Source organism: Myotis brandtii, unplaced genomic scaffold, assembly GCF_000412655.1.
Source record: "Myotis brandtii unplaced genomic scaffold, ASM41265v1 scaffold365, whole genome shotgun sequence".
Taxonomy (NCBI): Eukaryota; Metazoa; Chordata; class Mammalia; order Chiroptera; family Vespertilionidae; genus Myotis; species Myotis brandtii.
In genome coordinates this window covers 1108673-1122798 of record NW_005364031.1, presented here as the reverse complement: position 1 = coordinate 1122798, position 14126 = coordinate 1108673, and the positions used below count along the sequence as shown (strand labels likewise).

The window sequence follows — 14126 nt, the reverse complement described above, 5'->3', positions numbered from 1 at the left end:
CAATTCTGGTCAAGGGCACATGCCTGGGTTGCAGGCTTGATCCCCAGTAGGGAGCCTGCAGGAGGCAACGGATCAATGATTTTCTCTCGTTACTAATGTTTCTATCTCCCTCTCCCTCTCTCTACCTCTCTGAAATCAATAAAAATATTTTTTTAAAGTAGTACATATGAAAAAAATATACAAGTATTTTATAAATGTAATCCAAAATTACAAGTTGTTAGCTTTTTAAGATAATACTTTTTTTATATTTTAACACTGTATTTGACTATTTTGCAAAAATACTCAATAATATTCAGACAAATTAAGGTAGGATAAAATATCTGGTGAATACACTTTTAAACTATAATCACTGAGAATTACTGTAATTTCCATTATCATTTTCCTACTATTTATGTTACTTTTGATTAAATTATTTATCTTTTATTTTGTTTTGCTTTTTGTTATACGTTTTTACTTCTATATTTTGAAGATGGGAATTATTTTCTCCCCATAATACCAATATTCAATAAAAGGTCCTCAATAAGACTGACCAACACAATCAAGATTGAGATTGCCAGTTTAAGAAATACAAGCAATTAAGACCCAGGTGAATGAGTATGTTCTCATACTAAAGAAAAACTTAGACACAATATATTAAAGGGTTTAAAAGTATACGTAATAGATGTATGTTTACACCAAAGTCAATCTAATGATAAATTATTGTAATTAAAGATATCTTTGTTGATAAGGATGGAAATAACTGCCTAAAAGACCAATAGAACATACATTAGAATCGGCAGTATATTGCTCCCAGTTCTTGAATGTCATAATTCCCAACTACACAGAGAGCTAAAAATCAAGAAATGATCAGTCCAGTGGTTCCTCAGTGATTTCTCAGCATAGCCTCAGCATGGTAGAACCTCTGTTAAGGTCTCCAACAGGTTAGTGGTAGCCAGGACTGCAGCCTGTGCCAAGAAGCCACAGTGCATTGACTAGAAAAACCTCCCTTTGTCCCCGTTTCTACCAGCTCTTTTTCATCCTAGTGTTCCCTGGAAGCAAGAGCAAGGCTTTCTCTTCTCCTATAAAAAACTGCAGCCAAGGTCGAGTTCATAGGTGATCCAGTAAATGGTCAGGAATCTCCATTCCCTGTCTTTACTCCCCACCTCAGTCAGATGCTCCTTTCGCCTCAGACTGCTCATGCTGGGCTCACCGCCTGGGTGTCACTCCTTGAAGCCACATGTAAGACCCACGCCTTAGCAAGCACAATGAAGGGCACCCATAAGTGCAGCTTCATTCTGTGATTTCTGATTTGTAATACCAGATATTTTACATTGATCTCTAAGTATTTACTTCAAAACCTCCTACCCTGTACTTCCAATTTTTTATGACTCCTAGGATTGCAAACCTCTGAGATCTGCTCAGCCCTTCAAATATCACTGCTATTCTAGGCCTGCCTCCACAACCATCCGTGCTAGCAGCGTGAGGAGCAGAATAGGGAAAGGCTAAGACTCTGGAACCAAAATACTTGGCTTTGGATCCCAGCTTGTTTACAGTGTACTTACTAGCTTTGTGACTTTGGATAAGAAATTTAACCTCTCTAGAAATCAGTTATCTATACAATTGGGATGAGTAACAATCTTACATAGTTACCATGAAAATTAATCATGTTTTTACAAATAAAATACTCAGAATAATGCCTGGTACATAATAAGTAATTTAAAATGTTAGCTATTATTAGAATGGCCAATTTAACTTTATTTAAATTAACATTATTAGAATGGCAGAAGACCTAAAAAAGCAATTAAATTAATTTTAATGACTCAACCATCTGGTAATCTTAGTTTCTATTTTTTTAAATTAAGGTGCTCATATATCCTAGCTTCCCGGTTTAACCTTGTCCTGGGGTAATTATTAGAACAATCTATTTTGTTTTAGTGTCCAGATTTGGACAATAAAGTATGTAATCACCCTAATTATGATATAGAATTCTCAGTTGTTCTCCCGTACAATTAGGAGAATGAATTAGATGGACTCTGAAATCATGTAAAACATAAGGGTTTGTGTTAAAATAGATAGTATTTTGTTAAAATACAAATGTATTTTGAATGTTGTTAAAATACAAATGAAAAGAAGAAATATATGAATGTTTTATAAATATAGTCTAAAATAATATAAAGTTCTATTAGGTTTTGTTAAGATGACATAACTTGATGGCTTTTTAAATTTTAAATAAGAAGAGTTTGAACTTACATGTGGAGATCTTTTAGTTCACTTGTTCAAAATGCGTGAGAGTCTCTCTGGAACTGTGCCCTCACTCTCCTTCAGTTCTTCCTCTCCTACTTGCTTTCACTCCCTCTTCTTTCCCCTAGATGTGAGGGTGAGTGAGGGGTGGTCAAGAAGAGAGAGTGCTTCTTCCTCTCCTTAAACTCAACCTTCAAATCAGGGTTTCCACCCAAAAAACTGGCCAGTTTCCAATTCCAGCCTGGAGAGCAATCATTCCGATACAAATATTATCTGAACTTTTTAAATGTAGGGAAGAAAAAATGGATTTTTGCAAAGTCTTTTGTCACTGCGTGATATCTACAGAATGACAATATAAAACCTGAGAAGTGCTAACATCTTCATTTAGATCATTACTAACATTTTAAAGTACTTAAAGCCAGAAATAGCTTCTGGAGGATGACAGAAATTTTTAAAGATTAGATTTAAATACACCACATGAGAACTGTTTTTATTCCTTATTTCTTTTCCCATTACACAGAATAGTTTCTCAAATTTGAATATTATACTATTTATGTCCACCTTCAAATTAATTACATTGCTTCATTATAAATCATGGATTGATAAAACTTATAAAATTTAGACCAAATAGGTATTACTTATAAAGTATATATTGCAATCAATGCTACTTACTTAAAAAGTTGATTAATTATATAAACATAGTTCACAATTATGAAAAAGTACTTTTATATACTTCAGTAGACATGCAAAATGTAATCTTAAATATGAATCACACTATAATTGCTTGATTGTTGCAATGAGATGAAAGGAAAAAAACAACAAGGATCCTGCAGAGAACAAGAAACTGTGAAAGTAATCATAGAGGGAAATAATTGTTACATTTATGATTCTTTCGATTATGGATTATGGAGACGACTTCTTAGCAACCTCTTCCATTTCAAGACAGCATGGTGTTTTATATAATAAGGCTCTGAATAAAGCAACTATTATCAATAGTGTTTGCAACTTAATTGGCTACCTTTGAAGTTAAAAGGGTCTTTTCGCTTTCTAACTTTGATTCACAGCTGTATTTTAAAACATTGCCATTCTGTCCAGCTGTTTAACCTCCATTTATGTTCTTAGAGTCTCTGGAGGATAAGTGCATATATGTTTTATTAGAGCTGAGAAACATTTTCACAAGGGAGGAATAAGTGCAAATTCTATTAAACATCTGTTAGTTTATGTGTTTATCCAACATGTCTACACTGCACCCCTATCCTATTATAATTACATTTAACATTAAAAAGAACTTCACTTTAAACCACAAGCAGAATTTCGTAAGTTCTTAACCAAGGCTAGCCTCTAATGCCTAGCCCATTTACCAGAAATAGTACTAAGAAGGACGCATTCCCTCTTTAAAGGTTTGTCTGGAAGAAGCCTTGGTGAAGGCTGATGTTCTCAAAGGTATCTACCCCAACAAAAACACCAGTTAATGAAGATGGCTGATTGAGAAATGAATTTCACTGCCCTGGTTTAACCAACCAAAAAGAGAGGAAGATTTGGTGTAACCAAAAAAAGGGGGAGACTTACTAATATTAATACTGTAAAGAGGAAAGGAAAGAAGGCAAAAATGTACACCTCATTATTAGAAGGGGAGATCAAGAATTACATGACCTAAAAATCTTGGAAGGTTAAATTTGGGGGAAGGAAATATTCATCTCAGGCTAATCTCAATGATCCGTTTCACTTGATTTTCCTGCAATGAGGTCTTCACTATAATAGGACAACATCCTCTTTAATTAATGCCATAGAAAATAAGTGTTTATTTGATGCCTGTTAAGTATCATTTGATCAGTAATACCAACATAGAAAGTGTAAGAGAGTGTATTATTAGATACAACAATATTTAAAGAGCAATACACTGATCACGAAGTGATTTTTCCCACTGTGATATCACTTCAAGTGACTTGGTGTTTTGATTGATTTCTGTTTTTCCTGGATGATCTACGCTTATATAAAACTATTTGTAAGGAAGTAAATGCAGTTGCAGGCAGTGAGGTCCAGTCTTAGATCTCACTTCATCAGTCCCTGTAGGGAAGGAGTCCTTCTGTCCCTCAGCCAGTTCCTCCTGCAGCTGGCTCTACTCCCTGCTTGCCCTGAAGAAAGGTATGTTATAATCTCAGAGACATTGAAAGGCTCCCAAAAAATCTCTCCATGAAATCCAATACTGACAAATTCCCCCTTTTATGGCTTGTCCTGCACCTCAAGGAATTGACTCCAGAAAGCCCATATTAAAATACAAATATGTTACTGGAAAATCTAATACTTTATCACCCATTATGATAGCAACACCAACTTTGTAACTTCCTCAGCTCTTTGTTAGAAAAGGCATTAAAAAATGAAGTTGGTTTTCATTCATTCAAATATATATTGTTAGTCTACCACAGCTAGACTAAATGCTGAGAATCTCAAAATAAATAAAACAGTGTCCTATCCTCAGGAAGTTTACTGTCTGGTGGGGAAGTTGGACATATATACAATCATTTTGTTTCATGTACTAGATAGGTCTTAATAAGAAATAATTTGAAAACAAGAAACAGAAACACTTGGAAAACCTGGAAAAAATGAATAAATTACTTGAAGCATACAGTCTTCCAAACAGGAACAATTAGAAAACCTGAATAAACTTATGACAACTAATGAAATTGAAGTAGTAATTAAAAATATCCCAGCAAACAAAATTCCTGGGCCAGGTGTCTTCACAGGCAAATTTTACCAAACACTCAAAGAAGAAATAACACCTATCTTTATCAAACTATTCTCAAAAATTCAAGAGGTAAGACTCCCAAGCTCATTTTATGAGGCCATTATTCTAATCCCATTATCCTAATTCTTTAGATAAAGATGCTACAAAGAAAAAAAATTATAGGCCAATATCCCTAATGAACATGGATGCTAAAATTTTCAACAAGGTATTAGCAAACTGGATCTGGCAATACATTAAAGAGATCATGCACCATGATCAAGTGGAATTTATTCTGGGGATAGAAGGTTGGTACAATATTTGAAAATTAATAATTGTGATACACCACATAAACAAAATGAAGGATAAAAACCACATGATAATATCAGTAGATGCAGAAAAAACATTTGATAAAATCCAGCACCTATTTATGATAAAAACTCTCAGCAAAGTGGGAACATACCTCAACATAATAAAGGCCATACTAGTATATGATAAACCCACAGCCAACATCATACTGAATGGGCAAAAACTAAGTGTTTCCCTTAAGATCGGGAACAAGACAGGGATGACCACTTTCACCACTCTTATTCAACATAGTACTAGAAATTCTAGCCACAGCAATCAGACAAGAAAAACAAATAAAAGGAATCCAAATTGGAAAGGAAGAAGTAAATTTGTCATTATTTGCAGATGACATGATTCTGTATACAGAAAACCTAATGGCTCCACCAAAAAACTACCAGAATTTATAAATGAATTCAGTAAAGTAGCAGGATACAAAATTAATATTCAGAAAATGATGCATTTTTAAAAATATATTTTTATTGATTTCAGAGAGAAAGGGAGAGGGAGATAGAAACATCAATGATGAGAATCATTGATCAGCTGCTTTTCGCACGCCCCCTACTGGGGATGGAGCCCGCAACTTGGGCATGTGCCCTAACCAGGAATTGACTTCCTGGTTCGTGGGCCGATGCTCAACCTCTAAGCCACACTAGCCAGGCTCAGTGACATTTTTAAACACCAATAACGAACTATCAGAAAGAGAAACTAAGAAAATAATCCAAGGTACCACCCATGGCCATGTAATTCACTCTATCCTCATATCAATTTCTTTGAAAGAGAATCTGAAATAATTGTCACGTGAATACAATAAAGGTAGTTTCAAGATGAGCCTTGAAGAAAAGGTAAGCATCTTCCAGGGGAACAAGTGGGGAAAATGCAACCCAAGCAGACAGAATGTCATGCTGAAAGGTATGGATGGAGCAAAGTAGACTATATAAAGATCTCTGGCCATGAAGCAATTGCTTATGCTAGGAAGACAGTCAAGGACCAAATGACAAAGTACTTTTTATGCTCTGCTAAAAAGTATGGTTTTTATCCAATAGTTTATAGAAGTGGGGTGTCAAATTTTTTAACCAGAGGAGGGACAAGTGCAGACTTGTGTTTTAGAAAAAAACAAAAAACTCTGACAGCAGGTAGAAGGATGAACTACAAGGAGACTAGACTGAATGCTCCACTCAATAGCTATTACAATAATTCATACAAGAGATGGAGCCGTCTCAAAATAAGACCGTGACAAAGGGGATATAGAGGAAAGGAAGGATTAAAGAATATTATGAAAACAATCTAAAATATAATTAAGTCAGTTCAAAAAACCAAAGAACCATAAGCTTTAATATGGGAATAAAAGGAAAGTCTAAACCAAAGCCAAGGCAGATGCTAAGGGGTGCACCAGACATAGGAAGAAGAACACACTGGCAGAGAAGAGCACAAAAGATACACTTTGCATTCTTCCCGATCTTTCCTTGGGGCAGACTTTCCTATGGTCTCTGAATATTTTAACCCAAATAAAGGCAGACTCCAAATCTTTAGGATGTGAGCACCAAGGGCGGCAAAATAATTGGTAATCAAACCTTTATCAAAGGTTTACTCTAGTTATCCTGCCATTTTATTAAAATGAGTGTCAATTAGGCCTACCACATAAAAGGGCAAGAATTCATTCCTGGCGAAGCCTTAACTTGCAGGTGCCAGGCCTTGTTTCATTATGTATTTAATTAGAAGTTTTTGTGTTATGGTTTTCCCTTGAATTCCAAGAATAAAAATTTTAAAAATGAGAAATGTGAACTTCTCTGATGATCCTATGACTTTGAAGCCACATATCTGAATATATGATCTCTTGCTTTTGCATTTAGAAGCCCTGGGGAGTAACATTATCAAACTGATTAAGAATGCGTAAATTTTCATAAGAATATGCAATCTTGGCCAGCTCAGCACAGGACACTGAAGTGACTAAGTATCAAATTAAAGATTATTCATTTTTGTGTGGAATTCACTCCAGCAAGAAATTGAACAAGGGGATTTAAAATCCAAAAACAGTGGGACCACCTCCTGAGACATTATTAATTATTAGTGGGCCTCGGTCTTTCAGTTTCTTATCTCCCTATACACCCAATGCTCCCATTGCTTTAAATTATTATCATTATTTGCTAAATGCCTTCAATGTACTTGGAACCCTGGCAGGCGTAGAAAAAGGTATCATACCTGCCCAGGGGTTTTTCTGCTGAAATTGCCCAGATATAATTTAAGTTTGAAAATGGTCCGTAGTTGTCAGTTACAGTCTTTTCTACAGGCATAGAAGCAATAGAACAAAACTAAAAGTATGTAAGTTCATACACCTTCTTTTTTCCCCTTGGGTCTTCTTTATATTCCACAGCCTGGCCTACTACCCAGAAAACAATATCACAGAAATATGCCACAGGTCAGTAATGAGAGGCCATCAAGAGCTCAGAGTAAATGATGAACACTTAGAAATAATCCTGCATCTCACTTCTCACCCTGCTCCCTGCTGTGTGTGCTGGAGTGGGAGTCTGTGTTCAGAAGCAATGGCAAGTGAGGAGAGTTGAGCATAGGGTAAAGTCCCAGAGCTGACTTCCTCTTCCCTGTCCCTACCCCAACCAGTCCAAGCCATGACATTGACAACAATATCCACACCCTATTCAGATCTTCACATTCTCTCAGAAACCCTGTTCTTCCCAGACATATATATATACTCCAACTCTTGTCACAAATGTCTAGAGAGAGAAGTGGAGTCTGAAACATAGCCTCTGATTTAGGTCTTTCTGTATACATTTGTGTTTCCATAACTATCTAAGTGTATAAAAGAAAGGAATAATGGAAGTAGCCTTTCACCTCTATTTGTTCCTCCAACCCTGTTATTACTAATAAAAAAATTATTTTTAAAAACTAAAAATGCTGTGTTTGTTTACCTCAAGGTCAGGTAAGTGATGGGGCAAAAGCAGTGTTCAGAGCTCTATTCTACCATAGGATAAAGAAAACTCCAGACTAAAACCACAGGAGAGTAGTGTAGAAAGGAAAGCAGGAAGACCAACCCTTGGACCAATGAAGAAAATAACAGTTGGGAGATTGGTGGAATGGGGAAGAGCTATTGGGAAATGGCCTAAGGCTGGAGAGAATATAGGGGGGGGCGGGGGGCGCGGGGCGGGGAATTGTTTACTCTACAGAAAGTTACCCTTGGTACATAACCCCACTGCCACTGTAACCACACAAACCATCAACAGCCCCTAGGTCCCACCCCAGCCTCCACCAGTGGCCTTGGGATCCACCAATGGTTTATAACTCGGGTATTCCCTGCTTCCTCTGTCCAGCAGAGAAGAAGAAAGGGAGTTCTTTCTGATGGCCCAAAAGAGAACCATGAGGTAGATCCAGAAATTCAATCACTGAAAGCCAGTCCCTTAGACAACATCATTACACATAGTGAATTATCTGAATATGAGCACATATGTTTTTTCCTTTGAAATACATACTCCTTGAAGGCAAAGCTCTTATCTGAGCATGAATACAATGAACAGTGCATATGGAAACATTTCCAGAGGTAAGTACTTACATGTCTACTGCATTATTGCCGACTGGCTTTACCCTATGTTTTAATTCCCACTAAGCCAGCTCTTCACTACTGCAACCCAGCAAGGCACTACCAACTATGCCCAATTCCACAACTAGCAATATCCAACTTTGCCACCTCCTCTGGTCTTCTCTTTTCAGTCTCCTCTCTGTATTCATTCTATCCTGCATGTGTTACACACACGTATTCATTACTGATGTAAGGATTATTTACTAAGCGTCTACTATGTACAAGACATTGTGCTGAGTATAGGCACAGTTAAGTTTGGAGTCCCTGGAGTTTTAGCATTCCATTCATGTCTACTCTAACCTACCAATTTCTAAAATGTCAACTAGGTCTTAGTCCACTGAAGCAATATGAATCTAAGTTCTTATTCCTCATACTCCTGACATTTGTCTAGATTCTTGAATGCATGCATAGTTCTTTTCTTACTGATCCTTTGCAGTATTATTGTTTGAACCACCAAAATCCTAGCCCGTTTTCTCAGAATGAACCCCAGTTGTTCAATCAAATAATTTGCCTTCAATAGATAGCTCAGTGAAACTGTTTTTTACAGAGATTGTATAAAAGTAACTTTAAAATGGTTATGTCCAGAGATAATTGAGGAGATAAAGAAAGAAAAAGGAAATGGAAATTATAATAAAAGTAAAATAACTAAAATCCTCAAAGTAAGAGGTACAACTGTGTCATGCTTGGTGAAAAAAAAATATATTTTTCAGGGGTAAATGAGGCAGAGGCAAGTGTTCCCTTGATCAAAAGATTTACAGCATCACCTTGCAATCTGAATAAAGTATGGTTCAGGCTATAAAAATAGAATATACATACTTCTTTTCTGAGTATATAGATATAGCACATCTGTAGTATTTGTACACTAATCATGCAAAATAAGTTTGTTAAATAACAGATGCCCATTTCTCAAATTTTAGCCCCATTTCATCTTTAAAACCTTGCCAAATACCTATAAAAATAAGAATAACCAGGAGGGAAGCATATTTTAAGAATAGGTTAAATGATTTATGAATGGATCAGTCCTCTGCTTTCTCTTATCCACCCAGACAAAAGCTAATATATGATTGTCAGATCTGGAATCCCTAAATGTCATAAACACAAAAGCTGGATAATCTATATATCAGGGTGGGATGTGGGGCACAGAAGGCAAGGGAGAGAGAGGCAGAGAGATTACATTTAAAGAAAACATTTCATATTACATAGTTTCTAAATGTTGGTTAAAGGAATTGTTTAATCTTACTGAAATATATTTTTCCTAGTTTCTGTACTGCCTTAATTCTTTCTGTCCAAATTACTACTTAATTGTTATTCTTCCTTGTCAGTAAATATCCTATTTTTCCATCTTTTCTATAGATATTTTATTCTTATATTTCTCCAGGTTTTTTCATTCTTGCCTCTTCTCCCCTTTTCATTTGTTTATGTAATCTATTCCTCTCTCAACCACTTCATTTTTTATAAATTGTATCTTAAATCTGGTTTGTACGCAGTCAGATTTATAGATAACAGTGGTAGTAATACAGGATGCTAAAAACAAGTATAAGAACAATAGATATATCATCCTATTTTTAAATTTTAAAATATCAGCTTTTTGTTTTTCTCAAGGAGGTTGCTACCTTACTTTCTTTTTATTGTTATAGCATGTTTACTCAGTTAAAGGTATACACGTGAATCAACGTTTCCAACAAGAACCCAAACTCCAAGCGGGAAGCCCAGAGAATCCAGGGTCTATAGAAACTTGCCCGGCCTCCACTTTTCAATAAGAATAGATTTGGGTCTGGATGAAGTCACCCATGTGCCTCTGAAGAAACAAATGTCAGAGCGACCTATTAAAATCAACCCGGAGCTAGGTAGCAACAATGAGCCGGGGATTAGCACTGACAGCTCCCTTAATGTGATTCTTTGGGACAGGGATTAATTTAATGTGTTGCTGTCAAATGAAACAAAAAACGAGATGGATTTACTAATGACTCTATTTCTATACCACACACACTTTTCCACCCCTGATCTATGTCAGAAGGAATCTGACAGCAAAAGAAAATAATTTTTTAAATGGAAGGAAGAAGGCATTGCCTTGTCGACAAACTTTCAGGAAGAGAGTTTTCACTGGGCTCACAAGAGGATGAGCATAGGATGCGGGCCACGTGGCGGGAGGTCTTCGGAGCAGTCTGGCCACCACTACAGGGTCCCCGGCTTGGGCACAAACTTCCACGATGGCCTGCACTTCTCCAGGCCTCCTTTGGCTCCGGGTTGAAAGTAAAAATTAGGAGGCTTCTACATTTCCCAGCTCTAAATTGCTAATCGCTCAAACTGGAGGCCCCCAAACCTGCTGGGAGTTGCAAAGAAAACTCGGCAGTGAGGCTGTGACAGAGAGGGGGCGAGTCAAAGAGCTAAGGCTGATCTTTAGCAACAGTCAAACGCTAAAGCCTCCTTAAAATAATTTGGATTCTTCTTTGTTCTCCCTAACAAAGAAACTTTAATTTGCAGCTCTCTGCGAAGAAAGACAATGCAGACAAGCCATTTTCAGGTGAAAGGTGTCTCGTCAATTAATGATCATTAAGCAATCACTAAGGATTGGCAGGAGCTATTCATCGAATAGAATGCTCATAGCATGAAACTGCATGGATTTGCGATATCGACTGTGTGGGGCATTGTTCCTGGTGATTGCTTTGTTTTTACCTCCTGGGAGGTGCACACCTCCCTAGTCTTAAGTATTTGTGTACATTCATGTAAGTTCCCCTGAGGTTAGTAAACACCCCCGGTCTCCTCTGGTCGGAGTCTGGTCTCCTTGACAGGGATCGTTGTCCCCGCCCGGCGCCTGAGCCCTGAGCCTGTGGCTAAATCGGCGCCCATCAGGTACAGCCCTCAGGGGGCATTGTTGGGTCCGATCGGACCTGGCGGTGCGGCCCCGAGAAGGGGGCACCCCGAGATGCCGTGGCTGTGAAAACCGGCTGCGACCCAGGAAGAACCTGAAAATGACCGGGAGCGGAGAGATGTGGCGCCTCTCGCCTTTCAGCTCGCGCCTCACTCCTCGGCCCAGACAGGGGAGGGGAGCTCTGAAGACGCCCCCGGGCCGCGCCCCGAAAAGTGCTCTTGCTTGGGGAGGCACTGACGGCTCTCCGCCCGGCCGGCTCCCCTGCGATCTCCTGGGGCATGAGCTCCAGTCCCACGCGGGTCCTCGCTTCGCCCGTCCCGCGCGTCTCTTCCCCGGGCGGATCGCGGGTGTGGAGCCGAGAATCCTGGCTCTGGCACTAAACTCGGTGACCTTGAGCAGTTACCCCGCCTCTTAAAATCCGTGTTTATCCAGCGGGTAAGCGAGACCGAAGATGCCGGCTCCGTCTTCGTTGGATTCCGTTTCCTTTTCTCTGGTCTACCTTCTCTCTTCTCTGGCTTATGCTGCCACTTTCGGTCCTGTGTTTTCCCTTGATTTTGTCTCTCCAATTTCTCGGAATCCTTTTTCTTTTCTTCTTTCACTTCCCCCCCCCCCCCCTTCCCCCCACAAGGTTCATTATTGTAGTCAGCAAATTTAACAAAGATTTGTTTCCACTTCCTGGACTCTGAGCTCTCCAAAGCAAATCTTAATCTCCATCCGCCCCCCTCCCTGGGCCATCCCAAATAATAGGGCAGTCAAGAAAGAACTCTGCAAGACACATGTCCCGTTGCCCCCCCCCCCCCCCCAGTTCCAACCATTAAATTTCTATAATGCGGGACCCCTAACACCATCGCTGCCCTGAGGTCAGAGGCCGCGGTGACCCAGAAATCTATGCAAGGGCTCAACAAAAGTCCTCAAGCGACCTGCATGCCGAACCGGGAAGCTGAAACCAGAACCCAGTCTTGCAATTATTCGTCTTGTTTCGTACAGAGAAAAACAAGCTTGTATATGATGTTCCATACTCATGTATGAACATATTTTTAATCTTTGAATAAGCTGAAATATGCAGTATAAGAAGAAAAAGCACAAGATCTACTCAAGGTTTTTTTTTAAGCATGTCTGTAAATTTTACCTGTATAACTGAGGTTTATTTCAAATCAAGTTCTTAATTATTGAGGTTGGTTAGAAGAGAGAGAAAATTTAATTGCCTAAAACTTGAATTGCCTAAAAACGAAGAGCTGCATTTATACTCACTTATGGAAACATTTTAAAAGATGTCTGATAATGTTATTTCTTTACAATAACAAAAAACTACATATACATTATCATAGTACATATCGTATAAATAAAATACTGTATAGGCAAAGTTTGTATAAGAATTTCTTTTCAAGAAGCAAAAAGCTAAGGAGAGAAAAACTCTTAAAGAAGGCTAAATAGAGAACTTTTAGTTGCTTGCCAGTTACCTCAAACCTAGAAGTATCAAGTTTCCTTTGAAATTATTTCTCAGTTTTATTAGAATCTAATTGAAGATCACCTGTAAAATGCTGGAGGAAGGAAGACAAGTAGGAAAATATAAATTCAACGCTTAGTTTTTGAAAGAGTAAAAGAACCACAGTACCACCTTGTGGAGAAGAGAGGTTTTTTTTTTCATCTTCTATATTCTGGTTGTTTTATTTCCCTCTATTTCTCAGTCACATAGACCTACACAAATTTTAAATAAAAATTAATAAAGCTATTTAAGGCAGAGGACAAAAACTTGGGTCTATATGAATAAATTATGATAATATTATCTCTATTATTTTAAACACACTAACATGTTTATATCAAAATAAATTATAAGTTTTATCAACAAGTTAAACATAATACATGGTATTAAGAAATCGTGCTCCTACCTGGGCTGGGTGGTTCAGTTGGTTGGAGCATCGTCCCCTATACTGATGTTTCACACTCCCTTCCTCTCTCTCTCTCTAAAATCAATGAAAACATATCCTTGGATGAGGTTTAAAAAAAAATTGTGCTCCTAAATTACAAATAATGCCAGAAATTAAATGTTAGGCATGAAACAGTAAAAATAAAATTATGTGTACCTTTTAAAAGAAGAATAATTATTTTTAAAATTAGTTTAAATTTCACTATTAAATACTATTTATGCTTTTTAAATACGTATTTTTTTGTTCGGTTGTTAGGACCTGGAAAAGGCATATTCTTAGATAAAATACAAAATAATGTTCTATTTTTAAAGTTGTTTGTCTCATTACATTTAAGATTGGCAGAGCAACAAGACATTTATAGAACCTATATTTGTTAGTTTAACAAAACTGTCCTGGTCACTATGAGGATATGAAAAGGGCATAAATCATAAAGCTTGGATTTTAAGA

The 14126-nt window shown here is 37.6% G+C and overlaps 1 long non-coding RNA gene across 1 annotated transcript in view; it reads right to left on the bottom strand.

Moving 5' to 3' along the window:
• LOC106727107 overlaps window positions 1-13672 on the bottom strand; it is a 16703-nt gene extending 3031 nt beyond the window's left edge. The window contains exons 1-2 of the long non-coding RNA XR_001363266.1: window positions 13641-13672; window positions 13370-13449 (exon numbers count right to left, since the gene is read on the bottom strand). This is a non-coding gene — a long non-coding RNA (uncharacterized LOC106727107). The remainder of the gene's footprint in view (window positions 1-13369; window positions 13450-13640) is intronic.
• Between the last annotated feature and the right edge of the window lie 454 nt (window positions 13673-14126).